Raw genomic sequence first — 18,643 nt, 5'->3', positions numbered from 1 at the left:
CCCTCCGCCCACACAACCTGAGCAAAATATTACAACACCTTCTGACTATATGGGACTCGATACGATACTCGCGAAAGCTGATGTCCCCAACATTACCGCTTCTATCATTTATCAATAACCCTAAATTTCCCCCAGGATATGATAATCCACTTAGCTTCAAATGGTGGAGAGACAAGGGCCTAGAACAAGTACAATCTTTGATAGGGAGATCAGGGATCTTAAGGTGGGAGGATCTCCAAACAAAACACCAAATTCCTTCAGGGGAATGGTTCCGATACACACAATTAAAACATTGGTTGCAATCTTTCCTACCAACCCAAACACAATTTCCACTATCTCTCACGAATTTTGAACGTCTCTGTGCCAATAACCCCTTTTCAAAAGGGATAATATCAGAATTATATGCCTTACTTAACAACCCATCTCCATCATTTCGTCACAACTATGTAATAAAGTGGGAGTCTGACTTGAAAACCAATAAAACTATAGAGGAATGGGGAAAGGTGTGGGGCATAGTCCCTAAGCTCTCCCTTAATTTGATGATGGTTGAATCAGCATATAAAGTCTTATTCCGATGGTACTGGGTACCAGCCAGGTTATCGTATCTGACCACCCCAGACTCAGATAAATGCTTCCGGGGTTGTGGGTCAAAGGGGGACATGCTACACACCTTCTGGTCATGCTCCATGTTATCCAGATTCTGGGGCAGAATCTTTAGACTTTTATCCACGTTATTTGGCAAAACAATCTCCAGAGACCCCTGGCCAGCTCTACTACACCATAAAATTGACTCCCTTACTAGAACCCAGAATGCTCTAGCTCATTTTATATTTGTCGCAGCTACCCAGACCATCGCTAAGGCATGGAAGACTCAATTTGTGTCATTTGAGGAAGTCAAGAGTAGAGTAACGGCCTTCTTGATCCAAGAACAGATGGCCAGCCAGCTTGAAGACAAGACAGAATTGTTTTCTAAAATATGGGATCCCTGGAGGTTGTATATTGGCCTACCCTGACTGCTATCTATTGAGAAGTGATAGTGGACTTCAGTGGACGACCGGACCCTTCTCTCTTCTTCTTTCCTCTTCCCTTTTCTTCTTTTTCCTTTCTATTCCCTTTGAACCCTCACATATATGGGCTAATCCTGCTCTTTCATAGGTATAAGTTAAGTCTATAGCCCAACAGAAGCTATTAGGAATCCGGAGATAACAATGACGCCTTAATCTAGGTTCGCCTGTTAATATAACATAATATTGAATATGATGCCTAAGGCAAGACTACTTGAACCTTTTCTGTAATCATTCATGGTACTTAGTAAAATGTCACTGTGTCTCTCTGCTTGATGAATTGCAGGAATATTGCAATCTTGTTTGTTAAAATTCTCTCTGAAAACTTCAATAAAAATATTGAAACAGAAAACCATGGCAAATTATACATTCTAAAATACATTACAATAACTGATATAACAGCAGGCTTTTATTTTCACACATCCTGGAGTTTTTCTTTACTTGGTGGCATCCTAGTTGTGTAAAGAGCTATAGAGACATTTCTCCAGAAAGTAAAGGTAAAACTTATGTGTGATAGTTTTCCATATTCATTTGTTTTTCAAGAAAAATGTGTGTCTAGTGTGTTAACATGCAGTTACAGCACAGATCTCCTACTATAGATTTAATGTGCTTTCCTAATGAACAACACATCATCTTTAGGACGGTTGTCAAACTGTGATGCAACATTAAGATGGGGCATATGAATATTCATATAGGGCACACCAAAAGTCAAAAAGGATACTGCTGAAGTAAATGCTTGTCTTCAAAGGGGCATCTAACATATGACAATGTCACTTTCAGACAAACAGGGCTTACATAGCCAATCTTACAAGCTCACAATCACAGCTACACCCTGTGTTCAGCATTAACTTAAAGTGTACCCAAGGTGATGTGCCATGATGAGATAAACATGTGTATGCACAGTGCAAAACATATTAATAACCAGGCTGTTTTTATTTTTTTTATGTTGCAGCCTGAAAGAGGCAATATGGTAAACCTCAATGACATGCAAATTTCAGCCATATAAGTTTTCCTAGCAGAATGAAACTTCTGAGAGCAGGGGAAAGATAGAAAAAGGTAATAGTTCATGATTTATTTTTACTCTGGGACACTTAATAGACTACCATTGAGCAGATAAAATAATCTACTTTGTAAATGCTTACATATAAAATAGACCATGGGATATATAAACATGTTATTTTAGGAGTAGGGGAATAAAAACAATTCTTTATTTCATCAGTTTATTTTTACCTTAGGTTCAGTTTAAGTAAACATTTTAAGTAATTACAAAATTATTCACATAAAACACCAGTCTATAAACTTGAAAAAGTTAAAATAAGGGTGTCCAAAAATATCATATATTCCATTCCATGTACATCAACATTTAAAACAAATAACCTGGCGTTTAAAAAAAAAAAAATCATAAAAGTAATTTTAATGCTAGCCATATTTCTTTGTAATTGATATGGTGAACACAGCTTCCTGCACAATTTAAATGTCCTCTCTAGTCAATGTAGCTTTTCAGATACACAGTGCTTTTATCCTTAGCAGCTTGCGAGCAGATCTCCATTCTTCATTCAGCCAGGCTCCCGAGGCTGCTACGGAAATGTTTGTTTTAATTGAAAAGACTGACACAGACCCCTCCGAATATTCCTGAATCTTTCCACCAATATGAATTCCAGGCTGTCATGTTCAAGAAGTTGGCTTGATGCAAACAGAAGCATCCTGGAGAGAAAGCAACTTTATTATCACACTCCAGCCTTGTGCAGATGGCGCCAAGGCCTTACTATCTTGGCAGGCCATATCAGAAATGTCATTATTTCAGACGCTTTTAATTCTTCACAAATGCTTTCTTTACAAATCATCACAGTGGTTTCCACTATCAAAACAAAAACTGGCAGTTTAGCATATAATATGCATGCATAATGACTTCTCACCAATAAAATCTTACAATCTAATTCAATTTGAAAGGAACACGTAACTGGATTCTCTGTTGCCGGTCAGGGTTCCTCTATGCCCGTATCTTGACACTCCAGCGTGTTAATTATATTGTAATATCTGGCGGAAAGAGTGGTTTTGAAATTCCCATTTTCATCAACAGAGGTTAAATGAAAGCTTACCAGTCAATAACGATCAGGAATATGTCAAGACAGACATTTACTCTGGTATTTAATGCCAACTAAGAATGATTGGGAAAACAAGGCAAATGTGTGCACTAAATAAAACATAGTTTATTACATTCTCAGCCTATAAAATCCCCAGTGATCTTTTGTGATTCGAGCTTTAAGTTTTGCTGACAGATTAGAACAAATGCTCCTTTGAGCACTGCTGATCTGACATATTGTGATATTTAATAAGAAAACAAAAAGTGTTAAAGAAGTCTTAATAGATTGTCAACACTTGCAGGAACGCAATGCCTAGTGCAAGCAAGGTTTTCCCATCATTTCTGAATCATTTAAAAAAAAACAACAACAAAAAAACGATTTTGTTATGCAATAATTAGACATGCTAGACATAGTTCTGCAGCTAATAACAGCTTAATATATCACTTAAAGTGACCCAGAGCCCGAAACCTATGAACTTAAAGTGAACCTGAGGGATGAGAGGGATATAGAGGCTGCCATATTTATTTCCTTTTAAACAATACTAGTTGCCTGGCACTCCTGTTGATCTTCTGGCATCAGTAGTGTCTGAGTCACAACCGTGAAGCAAGCAAGGGGCTAATCCAGTCAGAATTGAGTTGGAGCATCTGATCTTCTGGCGTGTTTAGGGTCTATGGCTAAAAGTATTAGGTGCACAGAGTCAGGGGGACAGCCAGGCAACTGGTATTGTTTAAAAGGAAATAAATAGGCAGGCAAACCTGTGATAACTATGTCATGTGCCATCTTTTAATTTATCCACGCTTGACTTCAATATTATTTTCACCTTTTCTTCTTTTTTACTTGTAGTAAGTGTCCATACCTTCTTGCCTCATTAAGCTGCTCATATTGGCCAACTGTCACCAGCCTGTTATACTGGTGACATCTTTATGGGGAACTGGCCTGTAATTAAAGGGCACTACAGCGAAAAACTGTAACATTTAAAATATGTGCAAACATATACCAATAAGAAGTACATTTTTTCCAGAGTAAAATGAGCCATAAATTACTTTTCTCCTATGTTGCTCTCACTTACAGTAGGTTGTTGAAATCTTACAGAAGTGACAGGTTTTGAATTAGTTCATCTCTTTAAAGCTGGCCACTAACGGTCCAATTTCTAGTGAAAAATCGTTCGAGCGATCAGAAATTCTGATCGGATTGGTTGTAAATAATCTCCATTGGTGGACACAATCGATTATGAACGAGTGAAAAAAATGTCGCCCGAATGAATTTTCGTCGAACGAAAATTTGGATTTTCTTGGTGGCCGTGATAGATAGGAAGCAAAGATTAATTAGTTGATGGTGTAATGAACGATTTTTCGTCCGATCAGAATTTCTGATCGCTCGAACGATTTTTCGCTAGAAATTGGACAGTTAGTGGCCACCTTAAAGGGGATTCTCAGGGATATATTTATTTTCAAAGCACTAAAGCTGGCCACTAACGGTCCAATTTCTAGCGAAAAATCGTTCGAGCGATCAGAAATTCTGATCGGATTGGTTGTAAATAATCTCCATTGGTGGACACAATCGATTATGAACGAGTGAAAAAAATGTCGCCCGAATGAATTTTCGTCGAACGAAAATTTGGATTTTCCTGGTGGTCGTGATAGATAGGAAGAAATGATAGGTTAGTTGATGGTGTAGTGAACGATTTTTCGTCCGATCAGAATTTCTGATCGCTCGAACGATTTTTCGCTAGAAATTGGACCGTTAGTGGCCAGCTTTAGTGAATGGCAGTTGCTCTGTCCAACTGCCAAAAAACTGTGTAGGGAGCAGGGAGGCTGGCCAGCATCATTGTTTAATTCCTTTTTAGGGAATATCTTTATAAAGAATAAAAGCCTTGCTGAGAATCCCCTATGAAGAGATGGATTAGTCCAAAACCTGTCACTTCTGTCAGATTTCTACTGCCTACTGTAAGTGACAGCAACATAGGAGAAAAGTAATCAATGGCTCATTTTACTCTGAAAAAAAACGCACTTCTTACTTGTATATGTTTGCACATATTTTAAATTTTACAATTTTTCGCCTTAGTGGACCTTTAACTTAGAATTGCTTTACCAAAACTGCAGCTTAGGGACAAACACGGGGCAAACATTCTTTCTGATATCCCAAGAGAGGCTAAAAAACATAAATTAATCTTCAAACCATAAAAAAGAAAACAGACACTAAGCAGGTCCTTATTATCATCATCAATTATATCTGTATACAAGTGCGTACAGCTTATTAAGCTCATTTTGGACATAGGTTTGCTTTAACATTCAAAGGACACACTTGCTTACATTAGGTGCAATTGCAATGTCAACCGCATAATATTATTTTTTGATTATCAAGGTCCTCTTTTCATTTTGTGCCTTAATATCTACTATGGATTTGTTCATAAGAAATTTAAAGTGAACCTGAAGTGAGAAGTATATGGAGACTGTCTGGCAGCCCTGCTTGTCTCTTTGGCTGCAGTAGTGTCTGAATCACACCAGAAACAAGCATCTACATGCAGCTAAACTTGTCAGATTCCAGTATTTTAATAATTCCAGGATTTGTATAGCGCTTTTCTCCTGACTGACTCAAAGCGCTTGCAAGGCAGCCATAAGAGCATACTCAGTAGGCAGTAGCAGTGTTAGAGAGTCTCGCCCAAGAACTCCTTACTGAATAGGTGCTAGTTTACTGAAATAGGAAAAGCCTTAGATTTGAACCCTGGTCTCCTATTGTATGTTAGAGGCAGAGCCCTTAAAGAGACTTAGAGCTGAGTAAATATAATAGATTTATACATACCTGGGGCTTCCTCTAGCCCCATCCGCATGGATCGCTCCCACTCCGCTGTCCTCCACCTTCTCTATCACCGATACAGGATCTCATAATTTTGGCCAGTCGCGGCCAGTTTTCCGCATGTGCAGCAACTCCCTCCGTCTCACCGGCGCCTGCCTTATGCATGTGCCTGCACAGTACGGAGGGAGCACGCGCACTGCGCTTTCGTCGATTGGCACTGACTGGCCGAAGCTACGAAACCCAGTACCAGCAATAGAGAAGGCAGAGAACGGCAGTGTTGGAGCGATCCATGTGGATGGGACTGGAGGAAGCCCCAGATATGTATAAATCTATTATTTTACTCGGCTCTGAGTCTCTTTAACCATTACACTATCCAGCCACTAGATCTGACAATAGTGTCCGAAACCCATGATCTGCTGCGTACTTGTTCAGGGTCTATGGCTAAAGGTATTAGAGGCAGACAATCAGCAGGATAGCCAGGAAATTGGTATTGCTTAAATGGAAATAAATATGGTAGCCTCCATATACCTCTCACTTCAGGTTCCCTTTAAAAACTTGCTCGCGGTTGCATTCTATGAAGGGTGTGTTCCGCTTCTAGAAACTACTATAGAAGATCCATAGAAGTTAGGCACCTGTACTATGTGAAATTGCTGCTAACTAAGGACATGAACTGCCTGCTTAACTGATGAACTGCTGTTGCATAACTGTTGCTGTATAACTGTTGCTGCCTGCATTACTGTCATGTGCTTTAATCTGCTGTATACTGTCATATGCTTCCGCATACAGGGCCAACAGGTCCATAGAGGATGCAATAAATGTCGGCCTGGCATACATCATGGAGCATCTCGACAAGCCTGACTCCTATGTCAGAGTCCTGTTCCTGGACTTTAGCTCGGCCTTCAACACGATCTGCCCAGACACCCTGGTCAACAATCTGACGCAACTCGACATCGACCCCATGCTTCGTGCTTGGATCAAGAGTTTCCTCTCGGACAGGACACAACAGGTCAAGCTCGGCAACTGCTCCTCTAGCGTGAGAACCACCAACATGGGGGCACCTCAAGGGTGTGTACTGTCCCCGCTTCTGTTCTCCTTGTACACAAATAACTGCACCTCCTCCTCGGAATCTGTCAAGGTCATTAAATTTGCTGATGACACTACAATTATTGGCCTTATCGGCAGCAACGGAGAACAAGACTACCACAGCGAGATAGAGAGAATCTGCAATTGGTGCAAGAACAACAACCTTGTCCTAAATGCAACAAAGACGGTCGAGCTGATCGCTGACTTCAGGAAAAACCCTCCCACTCGCCCACCAATCCACATAGGTGAGACCGAAGTCTCCAGAGTTTCATCGGTCCGGTTCCTTGGCACAACCTTGTCGTCTGACCTAAAATGGAAGCTAGACACCATCAAAATTCAGAAGAAGGCACAGCAGAGGCTATTTTTCCTGCGCCAACTCAAAAAATATGGCATGCCTCAGGAGCTGCTCACCAGCTTCTACACCGCCACCACTGAATCCATACTTTGCTCCTCAGTCATCGTCTGGTATGCCAGCGCATCAGCTAGTGACAGACATAAATTGCAAAGAGTCATTGGTGAGGCGGAAAGGATCATTGGTTCGCCCCTACCACCGCTTGAACTCCTTCACAAGGCAAGGATGAAGAAGAGGGCCACCTGGATCTCCCGCGACTCCTCCCACCCTGGCAGCCGCCTCTTTGAGCCCCTCCCATCTGGCCGGCGCTTCCGCACCATCCCATCCAAGACCACCAGGTACAGGAATTCCTTCTTCCCTCAGGCTGTTCTGTTGCTGAACGACACAGACCCCTGACTTTCCACCTCCTAGCCTGCAACCAGCACGTCTGCCTCTGATGCGGCTATTCCACTTCTCCTCTGCATCCCTACTCACACTGCCTTTCTTCAGCATTACTCTCCGCCTTCTCTTCTGCACTTTCCGCCTCCCTTTGCAACTCTGACACTATACCACTCTGAATGTTATCGTAATGTTATCGTACTGTTTATGCTGCTAGCCTGTTTAAACGTAGTTGTAAATGTACTGTATTGTTAAGTGCTGTCAGCATATGTACATGTAGCCGTGTGTGTAACATGTACAACTGTTACTGTTGTACTTTGCCTAAGCCATGTGTACCACAAGTATTCCGAGTACGGCTCCACTGTACTTGGCGAATAAATCCTTCTTGTATCTTGCACGCAGTTACATCAGAACATGTGGCGGTGTCACGTAGTACAGGTCCTGGGCAGCAATGGAGAAAGACGCGGTTCACAGGAGGAGGCGAGGAGTGGCACCTGTGGAACAGATATCCCTGCAACACTCAAGTTGCGGAGACTGGCCAAGGATCTATTGGGTCCTCATCATTGGGAAATCGCCATTACTGCTGTGCATCAAATCAAACCCTTCCAGGCAAGATTTTTCCAGCATGCCGGATTGATCTCTTACCCCTTACCCATTTCCACCTAGAGTTAACAGTTAAATAAAAACACAACAATGATAATAGTTCTTTAATGCTCTTAATTAGCCATCAATACTTACTTTTGGTTAATCCCATATCAATATCCTCAGAAATGTCCCACGCCAATATCCTCTTGATACCAACAAACACTGAGTATAGCAAGCCCCAGCAAAGCATCTTTGAGAGTGCTGCCGGGCTCACAAATGGTCCTTAAAGAAAACCTGAACTGAAAATTAAAAGTCAAAATAAGCATACACAAGTCATACTTACCTTCCATGTAGTCTACTCCTCGGTGTCTTTCTCCTGCCCCGCATCCTGTTTGTCCACTGTGATCAAGGGAATTTTCCGTCCTCCATTTTGAAAATGGCCATTACACATAACAGCTTTCTGATCAGCACACAGTTAAACTGTAACATTGCCCACTTGAGCCATAGGGAAACATAGACATTACCTGGTACATCCGTTTTCCTCTCAGCTATAACTGACAGCAACTGATATTTTTACTGACAGCAACTGATATATTTCAGATCTGACAAAATATTGTCAGAACTGGAAGGGATTATTGTCAGAAGAAAATGGTGAGCTTCTGAGAGGAACTGATGGCAAGGTAACTATGTAATGTTCATTTGAAGTTACCTCATGTGTTTATTTTAAATATTTTTACTCAGTACACATTCTCTTTAAGCAGACCAATGGAAATCATAAACAAATATCACAGAGACACTACACATCATATGTACACCATCTGTAATTTTCTTGCAGTCATCTTGTTTATTATATCGTTTTTTTTCTCTTCTTTTATTTACTTTTTATAGCAATTTATCATTGACTCAAAAACTGGTTTATACTGTAGATCGTGCTGGTACTACTTACATTTGTACTGTAGTTTAACCAAAGAGGAATGCTGTGCATGGAAGCCTTTCTAGCCCATAGATGACCTCAGGTCAAATGAGGATACTTCAGCCTGCAACAAACTATTATAATGCCAAGCTAGGAGATTTTTACCAACCATTGGTCAATGCAGATTGCATGGTGTTTGCACTGAAAATCTGATCGACAGTAACTACTTGCATAATGGAGTGTTCCAAATCATTGACCATAAAAGGCATGGATTGAGTGAAAGACCCTGAGGAGAGTGGCGTTCACATGAGGACCACCTGTGCAATCCTATATAATAATCCCCCTGTCTCTGCGTTCCTGTCCCTATTTGTGTCCATACGTTTGCACTACTGCGCATGTGCCGCATGGATAGCCTGGGACAGGAGCAAGGACGGACCAGGGGGCCGGCCGTGTGGGCGGGCATAGGTGCGTAGCGGGTGTGTGTGTTCACATGCACGCTGACAGGTGGCAGTAGTGACAGAGCTAGAGCCCTTTTTTAAACGGGCTTAGGTATACTAGTGGAAAAATAATGGTGCACTAGTCAAAGGTAACACAGCACATTTTTAAAGTCATGATTGCTTTCACTTAAGCCTAAAAATGGTTAGATTCATGGAATGGACCACAAGAGACAATGGACATATCAACTGATACTATGATAAACAAATGATCCATTCAGACCTGCACCAAAATGTCTGTTCTGTCCAGAGACTGTGTGTCTATTGCAGTGATGAAACACAATGACCTTAGATAAGATATATGTAGCCAGGGGTATATGTGCCCAGTATATGTAGCCAGGGGTATATGTGCCCAGTATATAGCCAGGGGTATATGTGCCCAGTATATATAGCCAGGGGTATATGTGCCCAGAGCATGGGTTCGTGGGAGTTCCATTCTGGGGTGCTGTCACTATCCACGGCACTGAGCACCCTAATGTGAATCAAGGCTCAGACCTTTGTTAGAAATGTTTGATGTAGTGAAAGTCATTCCAATCTACTAACTTGATTAACTAAGTGACAACTATATTGAAAGTACCCTATCATCACTGATGGGATAGAAAGTACATTATGGGTTACTTCACTCTATCTGTATTGGTCATCTCTATGCAGGCTATTTAGTAACTAAATACCATTATACAGTATATTAACTTTAAACATCAGTCCACAGCATCAACTACTTTTTTTAGGAAACATTCTGGAAACCATGGTAACAGCATATGGTCTGCTTAACCAGTTAAGTACCAGCAGTCTCTACCCCCTTAAGGACTAGAGATCGCTGGTAACAGAAATGAAATCAGCTCCTGACCCGTTCACGAGGCTCTGCCGTTATAGAAACAGCAAAGTGAGTGAGCTGCGGCAGGGAGATAGCGACGCGATTGTTGGAAGCAAAAGCGGCAAGAACCTGTGGCGTCAGTGAATTGAGATCAATGCCCTGGCAGCCACATCAGCATCAAAACATGGCGTAGATGTCAATTTGCGTCATCTTTAAATGGTTAAAAAAGTGCGCAGAATTCTCCTCTCTATGTTTGCCTCACTGGTTCATAAGTTTAAACAAAGCATAAAGTAAAACTCATTTCATTGTTATAGTGAGAACACATTCATTCCATAGGGAGGAATGATCCTAAGTGTTTGGGCTCTGCTTATGTGGGGTCTGGTATAGTCACTCCCATCTCACTTACAGCTGAAAGGAGATGCTAACCAGCTTTCACAATAAAACATTCAGAGTTGCTATGCAATGCACTAAATGTAATCACAGGTATGTCTGTATCATACAATTTAGTAAAAGAGGTGATTTGATGTGGGTTGTTTTTAATTTGGAAAAACGGAGATACACTTTAAAGTGAACCTGAGGTGAAAATAAACTGATGAGATGAACAATTATATTTATTCTCCTACACCTAAAAATGACCTTTTTTTTTTTTAAGATATCTCATAGTTTTATTTTATATGTAAACATGTACAAGGTAGGTTACATTTTGTACTGTGTCCAATCAGTGGCAGCCTATTAAGTGTCCCAGAGTTAGAAAAGGGTCAATAGTTCATGTATTTTATCTCTCCCTACCCTAGGCAGTTGTATTCTGCCAGGGAAACTTGTAGGGCTGTAATTTGCTTATCAGTGATGTGTACTATATTCTCGACAAGGTAACCACAAGACAGAAGGTGTCACTTCCATGCCTAGAAATTAAGTCTTTCAGGCAGCAAAATGAATCAAGAAAAACAGCCTGGTTATTAATATGTTTTGTACTGTACAATCACATGTTTATTTCATTATGTTACATATCGGGTACACTTTAAGTGAAGCAATGTTTATCCCACTTAAACATCATAAATATAGTTTCACAATAGGAGAAGGTATTGTCTATAGCCAAAACAGGTAAGAACTTAAGAAGTTTTTCTCAATTAAAATATATGTGAGTACAAATGTGGCATTTAATTCTCCGTGTCTTAAATGAAAAGCTTGGACTGGCCCGGTTACCTTTCATCCAAGGCCAGAAGGCAGCAATAATCATTTCACGTACTTGGGCCTGGCAGTAAGCTACTGAGAGAGGCAGGATTCTTGGATCAAGTAGCAGCTTTTGGCCACCCTACTTTTACTCTGAGTCAGAGCACATAATTCTACAGTAAATGCCACAGATGGTGAAGCCTTCAGCCAAAGAACCCCAGTCTGTGCACAACGTACAGGATCCTTCACTTCCCCTCGAAATGACTAATATAAAAACAACCTAGTCATGCACATGATGTCTCCCTCCCTCAGCTGATGCACATTTGCAGGTAGAAAGTGAAATCACTTGATGCTAATTAGTGGACATAAGCTGTTTAACATCTGTGGCCAATTACCATATAAGCTGTTGGCTTGGGTTCTACATAAACAGGGAATGCCACCTTCCGCTCAACAGTTATCTCTTCCCAACACAAGCTTTTATTTGCTCTAACAAAAATCCGAATGAGGTTATAGAATGCTAATGCTGACCCAAAGCTTTTGAAAACATAGCTCCTTTCCCTTATATCACAGACCCCCAGAGTTCTGATTCAGTTACATCTGTAGCAATTAGGAAATGGATTGTTTATGCGGAGAATGCCCAGCCAGGTTTATCTGATTTGCTACTAAAGGAAGTTGCAGCAGTTATGTCTCCTCTTGACTGCTAAGTTATCATATGGATGGACGCAGTCCAACGTTGCTCCTATACCGTATGGCTTGGCATCGTACAGACTTACCAAGTGTCATATGTTGCATGTTACACACAGATTTTAATTGATGGCATTCAACTGGTCCTAGCATTTTAACTTTTAAATGCTATACTTTGTTTTGTAATCTGTAAATAAAACAGTTTGTGTTGTCCATGGTAAAAAGTTAGAAACTTTTTATTCTGTTCTGGATTGGAGCTTCAGTTGATAAATATTCTTCCTATCTGTTACACTGCCACAATATTTATTTAGCTATTATCTCTCCTTCACTGCACAGAATTCACTGTATATAATGCTAAGAACAGACATCTGTTGGTAGCGCAACATGCAAAGCATAGTCCAACATTTGTGTCTTCTAAACAACAAAAGAGCATATGAACATGTGAACACTTGGCTCCACTGCACATGCATATTTATTTCCATGGAAGGGGATGGCAAGTGAGAGGCAAGGGATGAAAGCAATCTGACCAGGAAAATCCAACTCTGTAGATTATTATTCCATTAAGCATCCTTTAGACATCAAGACAAGACACAGAACATTTACATTGTGCTTTTCTCCTGGTGGACATAAAAAGCCAGAACTGCAGCCACCAAGGAGCGCTCAGTAGGCAGTAGCAGTGTTAGGGAGTATTGCCCAATGTTTCCTTACAGAAAACAGCTACCTTACAGAACAGGTAGAGCCAAGATTTCCCAAGATCCAATCCCTGGTGTCCTGTGGCAGAGACAGAGCCCGTAACCAGTACACTATTCAGACACAAGAGCACAGAGCTTTCCTTCTATTTCGATATGTATCAAACCTGAACTGGGTTTCCTCACTTTAGGTTCCCTTTGATGCTGACGATGAGACAAATGTGTCAGAACATGCAGTGTTTTCCAGCTTGCTGTGTATGGGGCTGTGTAGCTACACATACCAGTAAGAGTGCTCATGCTGATCCATGTCCACCTCCAAAAGTGCTCACAATGAGCACATGAGCATTGATACAAGATCATGAAGTGATGGAAGTGGTGGCTTGGTCTAATACATCACCCATTGTTTTAGGTTATGTGGATATCATATTACCACCTACTTAAATATTGTTAAAGACTATGTGCAACCCTTTATAACAATGCATCAATTTCCTTTTTGGCAGTGAACTGTGTGCTTCTAACGTCTGGGTAGTTGATTCCATGAAACACATCAGAGACCTTGCAAAGTCCATGTCTAGATGGGTCGCAGCAGTTTTGATGGCACAAAGTTGACCTACACAATATCAGGCAGATTTCTGTAATGTTTTGGCTGATCAGTATATGAATTATTGTTCGCTGTAGTGTCTCCACTATTTTGTTATGTTGATAGGCAGGTGTAAAATTGCAGATTTGAAAATAAGACAAAACATTCTGTAACAGCTTTATACACTAACAAAACAAAACAAAATGATGACACAATCAACCCCACATGTGGTGATAACTGTGTTATCGAAACATAACTACTTATAAATACAAACACCCTTTATTAGAACAAGATGGCTCTGAATTCATACTGTTGGCAAACTCCTGTATTTGAACAGAAAATGCTATTGAAGTTTGTTCTGTGTGTCTGACCTAAAGAACATCACTTCATTTTCTTAATAAAAATGTATCTGCCTACCTTTGTATACTGCAGAATGGGAGACTGAATATATACTAATTAGCTGCTACACACTGCATTGTGATAGTTCAGCCATCCATCTCCTGGATATCTCCTAGATACATATCATACTGGGTAAGGTAGTGTTACAAGGTAGCAAAGTGAATATCAAGTCAAATAAACAGATCGGCTGCCAAAGCTCGTTTGTTATCGCCAGCTACCAAATTAGAAATTAATTTCCCAATGTCAATGGAGCACTTGGGAGAAAATGCAAGTCAGTGTCGCATTGTGCATGTACATTAAGGAGACCTCTGGGTCATTTTCACACTTCAGAGGAGACTGATCTATGGCAGGGATGCTGTTTCAACAAAATGAATAAAGATGCAGCACATGCTATTGCCAAACCTTGTGTTGCATACAAATGACCTGATGTGGATTATGTTTATGCACATATGGACATATACTAAATGATCTTAAAGCAGAAATAGCTTTTTTAACTCATAAAGAAAATAAAAAACCCTTTCTATCTTAGCCAGCATGTTATGTGATAAACAGCTCTCCTGTCTCGGTTTGCCCCTTGAAATGTGGATTTGGTGTGCCACCATCAGAAGGAGATGGAATGGACTTTCCACTTGGTAACAAAAGTCCATGTTCCTTGTATTTTTTTTATTTATTTCTATAGGGGGCAAATCCTTGATGTTGCATGCAGGAGATTAGCACAGCTGCACTGTGTAAAATGGCTACTTTACTTGCTAATTGTTTATTGAGACAATCGGCTCAATTAGCTGGATTATTTTGTGCTGGCAGCTGGGGTAATTCAGGAAGAGACAGGAACACTCTTTTACCACCTCCTTATGCCATTAGTGAGTAGCCTTAAAGGTGGCCACCGACCATAATTTTTTTTTTTTTTAATTTCAAGAATTTTTTAAATAATTGTACTATTTGAAAAATAAATAAAAAAAATCCAACCAATGTACCACATATGTGTTGAATTTTTCCCCAATTTTATGAAAAAAAAAATGTTTAAAAAGCATTGAAAAAATTGCTTGGGTCTATACATCAAGAAATTGACAATCTACCCTACACCATTCAATTTTCATAAAAATCGATTTATATAAAAAAAGGGAAATTCAATCAGATTTCTTCGTCTGACGAAGCTGCGCATTGAAGGCAGCGAATCGCGACGGCGTTGTGGGGTACACCCTTCCCTTGCCTGTCCCTCCTTACCCCCGGTAAGCTGCAGCCTCACTTCTTTGTCTCTCACAGCACTTTATATTGTATTTATGGTTCTTCCATTCCTGCACGTTGGTCTTACACTTTATCTTTATGGATGGTCCTTTATACCTTATCATCTCTGATGGCATTATGCACTTTACTAACTTTTACACATGATTAAGTATTGTATGTTTGTGGCTGACACCTTGTCTGGGGGGTTTTTGATTGCTACCTCATGTATGTAACTGATTTAGCACCTTGCCACTATATACTATTCAGGAGGTGCACTACAGGCACTGTGGTTTTATGAAATTATTTGTATATCTACCATCATTATCATGTGCCCCTTTGTCCATTGTTTTTAGTGTTTTTATTCACTTCTTGTACTGAATAAAGATTGATTATATTTTGATAATTTGATAGAGTGGTGCGGTTTTTTAGGGAACTACTTTTTTCTTGTAATATGTATATGTTTTCAGTTCCTTTCTGCACACTCCTTGCTATTTACCCATATATATGGTAGAGTGGATGGTGCTTGCCCAAACTTGTTGTTTTTTTGGATGTGGGTGGAGAATCTCTGGAAGTGGGTGGTCCTCACAGGTACGTGCCACCCTGTCTCTATCTCCAGGCTGTGGGCGCTCAGACGGTACAGGCTCAAGGCCTGTCTGTCTTTGTGGTGGTGTAGCCTCTCCAGATATGGAGCCATTGTCTCTGCTCAATGATCCCTTCACTGAAGTATGCTAGCGCTCAAATCTATGAATTACTGACCCTTTTTATCTATTTCCCGCTCTCAGAAGCCATTTACTGACAGGAAAGTATTTTATGCCGGTAATTACTTATCAGTGAGGGTTATGCTATAGTCTGACCCAATCCTGACCCGGTCCCGACCCATCATTTGCATACCTGATGTTTAACTCTTTCAGGCATAGAAATAAAAAAAGGAACACAGCGTAGTTATTTGTATGCTTGGCACTGTACATACACATGTCTATCTCATCATGTCAAATGTCACCTCGGTTGTCCTTTAAGACTAAGTTGTCTGTTTTTATGGTTCGTAGTTTCTTTCATTGATGTTTGAAGTTTCTCACCTCTGTGTCTAGTTACAGAAAGTTTGTCTGCATCTGAGTTACAAGAAACTTTTTCTAGCTTTCAACTATAATTTCTCTATTGCCGGTTTAAAAATGGAGCAAGTATGTTATTGGGTTCTGTGAGCATCAAAAACAGATTCTTTCCTCACATAAGGGCCCTGGGTTAGAGGTAAAGAACAGTTGTATTTCTTTCAACAAGAGCTGTACTAGGTTATTTGTAGTTGATTACTTTATTTTCTGAAAGCGGTATAAAATTTGATTGGGGCCACACTCCTCTCCAAGCATGAGCGGGGAAGCAGTAGCAATATCCATGGCAGCCATGGCAACTGCTATGGGGCCCTGGAGCAGAGGGGGGCCCAAGTAATTGATGTATTCACTATTATTTAATTTTCCTTTGTATCTCCATCATCTGACTTTATCTCCGTGCCCATAGACTGTACAATATGTACAGTATACATTGCGTGGTAATGTACATTGCCCTGTCCACTCACATCCCATAGGGTAGGGGCAATTGGCATTGCTAAACACTGCCTCGGTCTGATGCTCCATCAAAATTCTGCTATGGAGCCCCATAATCTCTAGCTACGCCTCTGCGGGGAAGTACTTTGCCTGTGCGAGTACAGCCGTGCTCGCGAAGTAAGCCGGAGCCATTCATGCATGAGCAGTTCCGTGTGAAAGCAAAGCCTTGCTCGCGTGAGTGCAGCATGGCCGCCCTCATGCCCAAAGAGGAACGCTAGTCCTGATGTTCATGAGGGTCTCGATGTTAAAGAGAACCTGAGCCGAAGAGTAATTAATGAGTTTATTAAAAATTAATAATTACCTCTTAGAGAGGGGAGCCTCAGGATCCTTTTGAGGCTTCCCTTGGTGGTCTGCAGTGCCCTTCATGCTGAGAGCGCCCCCCCTCCTCATCCTGGCCAGGCAGCTCCTCTTCTGCAATCATAGCCGCGCATTGTAAGATTGAGCCTGCCCATGCATGCGCAGTAGCACGGTGCCGCATGCTTTGTGCTACTGCGCATGCGCGGGCAGGCTCTATCTTACAATGCGCGGCCATGATTGCAGAAGTGGAGGCGCACGGCCCTGATAGGATTAGCAATAATGCAGTGACGGGGGACAGCAGACCACCAAGGGAAGCCTTAATAGGATCCAGAGGCTTCCATCTTCTTTGCTAAGTATTTCACTTTAACTGACCATAATTTTTGATTCAGGTTAACTATAATGTACAAATGTCAAAGTAATAACATGAACTTTTTTTTTAACTATTCGAAGCTTTATTGAATATCAAAAGTGAAAAGGTACAAACATTTCAGAATCAAAAAAGAAAGCATACAGACAAAGCCTTTTATGAAAACATAGATAGGTTAAATAGGTTAAGTGAGTCAAACCTGATGAGTGACATGCGACAAAGTGAAGCTAATTGGTTAGAGGCCAGGATGTTGTAGTTTCCACCAATTATGGCTAGTATCCCAGCTTGCTACTAAAGAAGGGGAGGTATTCCCAGAGAGGAGGGTAGAGTAGAGAGGAGAGTAGGGAAGTAGAGAGGTAGTAAGAGCATCCAGGGAGTTTGTTGCTGAAGGGGAGATTCAGGCAGTGTAAAGCATTTCGTGCTAGGGAAACGTCATGTTTGCCCTCCCACTCTTTGTTGGAAGTCATCAGATAGTTTGAAATGGAACCATACTGCCCATGTGGTGTTAAATTTTTCAAGTCTGTCCGCCGCCGCCGACACCAGCTCCTCCATTTCAGCAATAGCATCAACTCTACGCACCCACTCCAATGGAGAGGGGGAGATATTGGATTTCCAATGTGTTGGGATGAGTGCTCGTGCAGCGTTAATCAAATGTAGTAGTATGGATTTCTTGTATGCTCTGATGGAGGAGGTGGTGTCATGTAGAAGGAGGCAGGCTGGGGTGAACAGGATCTTGTCGGTTGTAATATGTTCCATTAGGGAGTGTACTGCTTTCCAGAAGACACGTATGATAGGGCACTCCCAGAAGATATGCAGGAGGGTTCCCCCCGACCCGCCGCATCTCCAACATTGGTCCAGGACGGATGGGAAGATTTTGTGGAGTACATGTGGTGTCTTATACCAACGTGTCAGAATCTTGTAGCCAAGTTCCTGAGTGTTGGTATTTAAAGAACCTTTATGGTTAAAGAGGATGATTTGTTCCCATCTATCATTGTCAAATTTACGATTCAAGTCTCTTTCCCATTTGTCCTGGAATTTGGTGTTTCCATCCCAATTTGCCCCAAGCAGGATTTGA

The 18,643-nt window shown here is 41.0% G+C and overlaps 1 long non-coding RNA gene across 1 annotated transcript in view; it reads right to left on the bottom strand.

The window, feature by feature from the left end:
- Nucleotides 1-2,475: 2,475 nt before the first annotated feature.
- The window catches only part of LOC137544368 (uncharacterized), a 111,317-nt gene continuing 95,149 nt past the window's right edge, over nucleotides 2,476-18,643 (bottom strand). Inside the window, exon 3 of the long non-coding RNA XR_011025834.1 lies at nucleotides 2,476-2,922. This is a non-coding gene — a long non-coding RNA (uncharacterized lncRNA). The remainder of the gene's footprint in view (nucleotides 2,923-18,643) is intronic.

This window comes from Hyperolius riggenbachi, chromosome 2, assembly GCF_040937935.1.
Source record: "Hyperolius riggenbachi isolate aHypRig1 chromosome 2, aHypRig1.pri, whole genome shotgun sequence".
Lineage (NCBI taxonomy): Eukaryota > Metazoa > Chordata > Amphibia > Anura > Hyperoliidae > Hyperolius > Hyperolius riggenbachi.
This window is presented reverse-complemented; position numbering and strand designations above follow the sequence as displayed.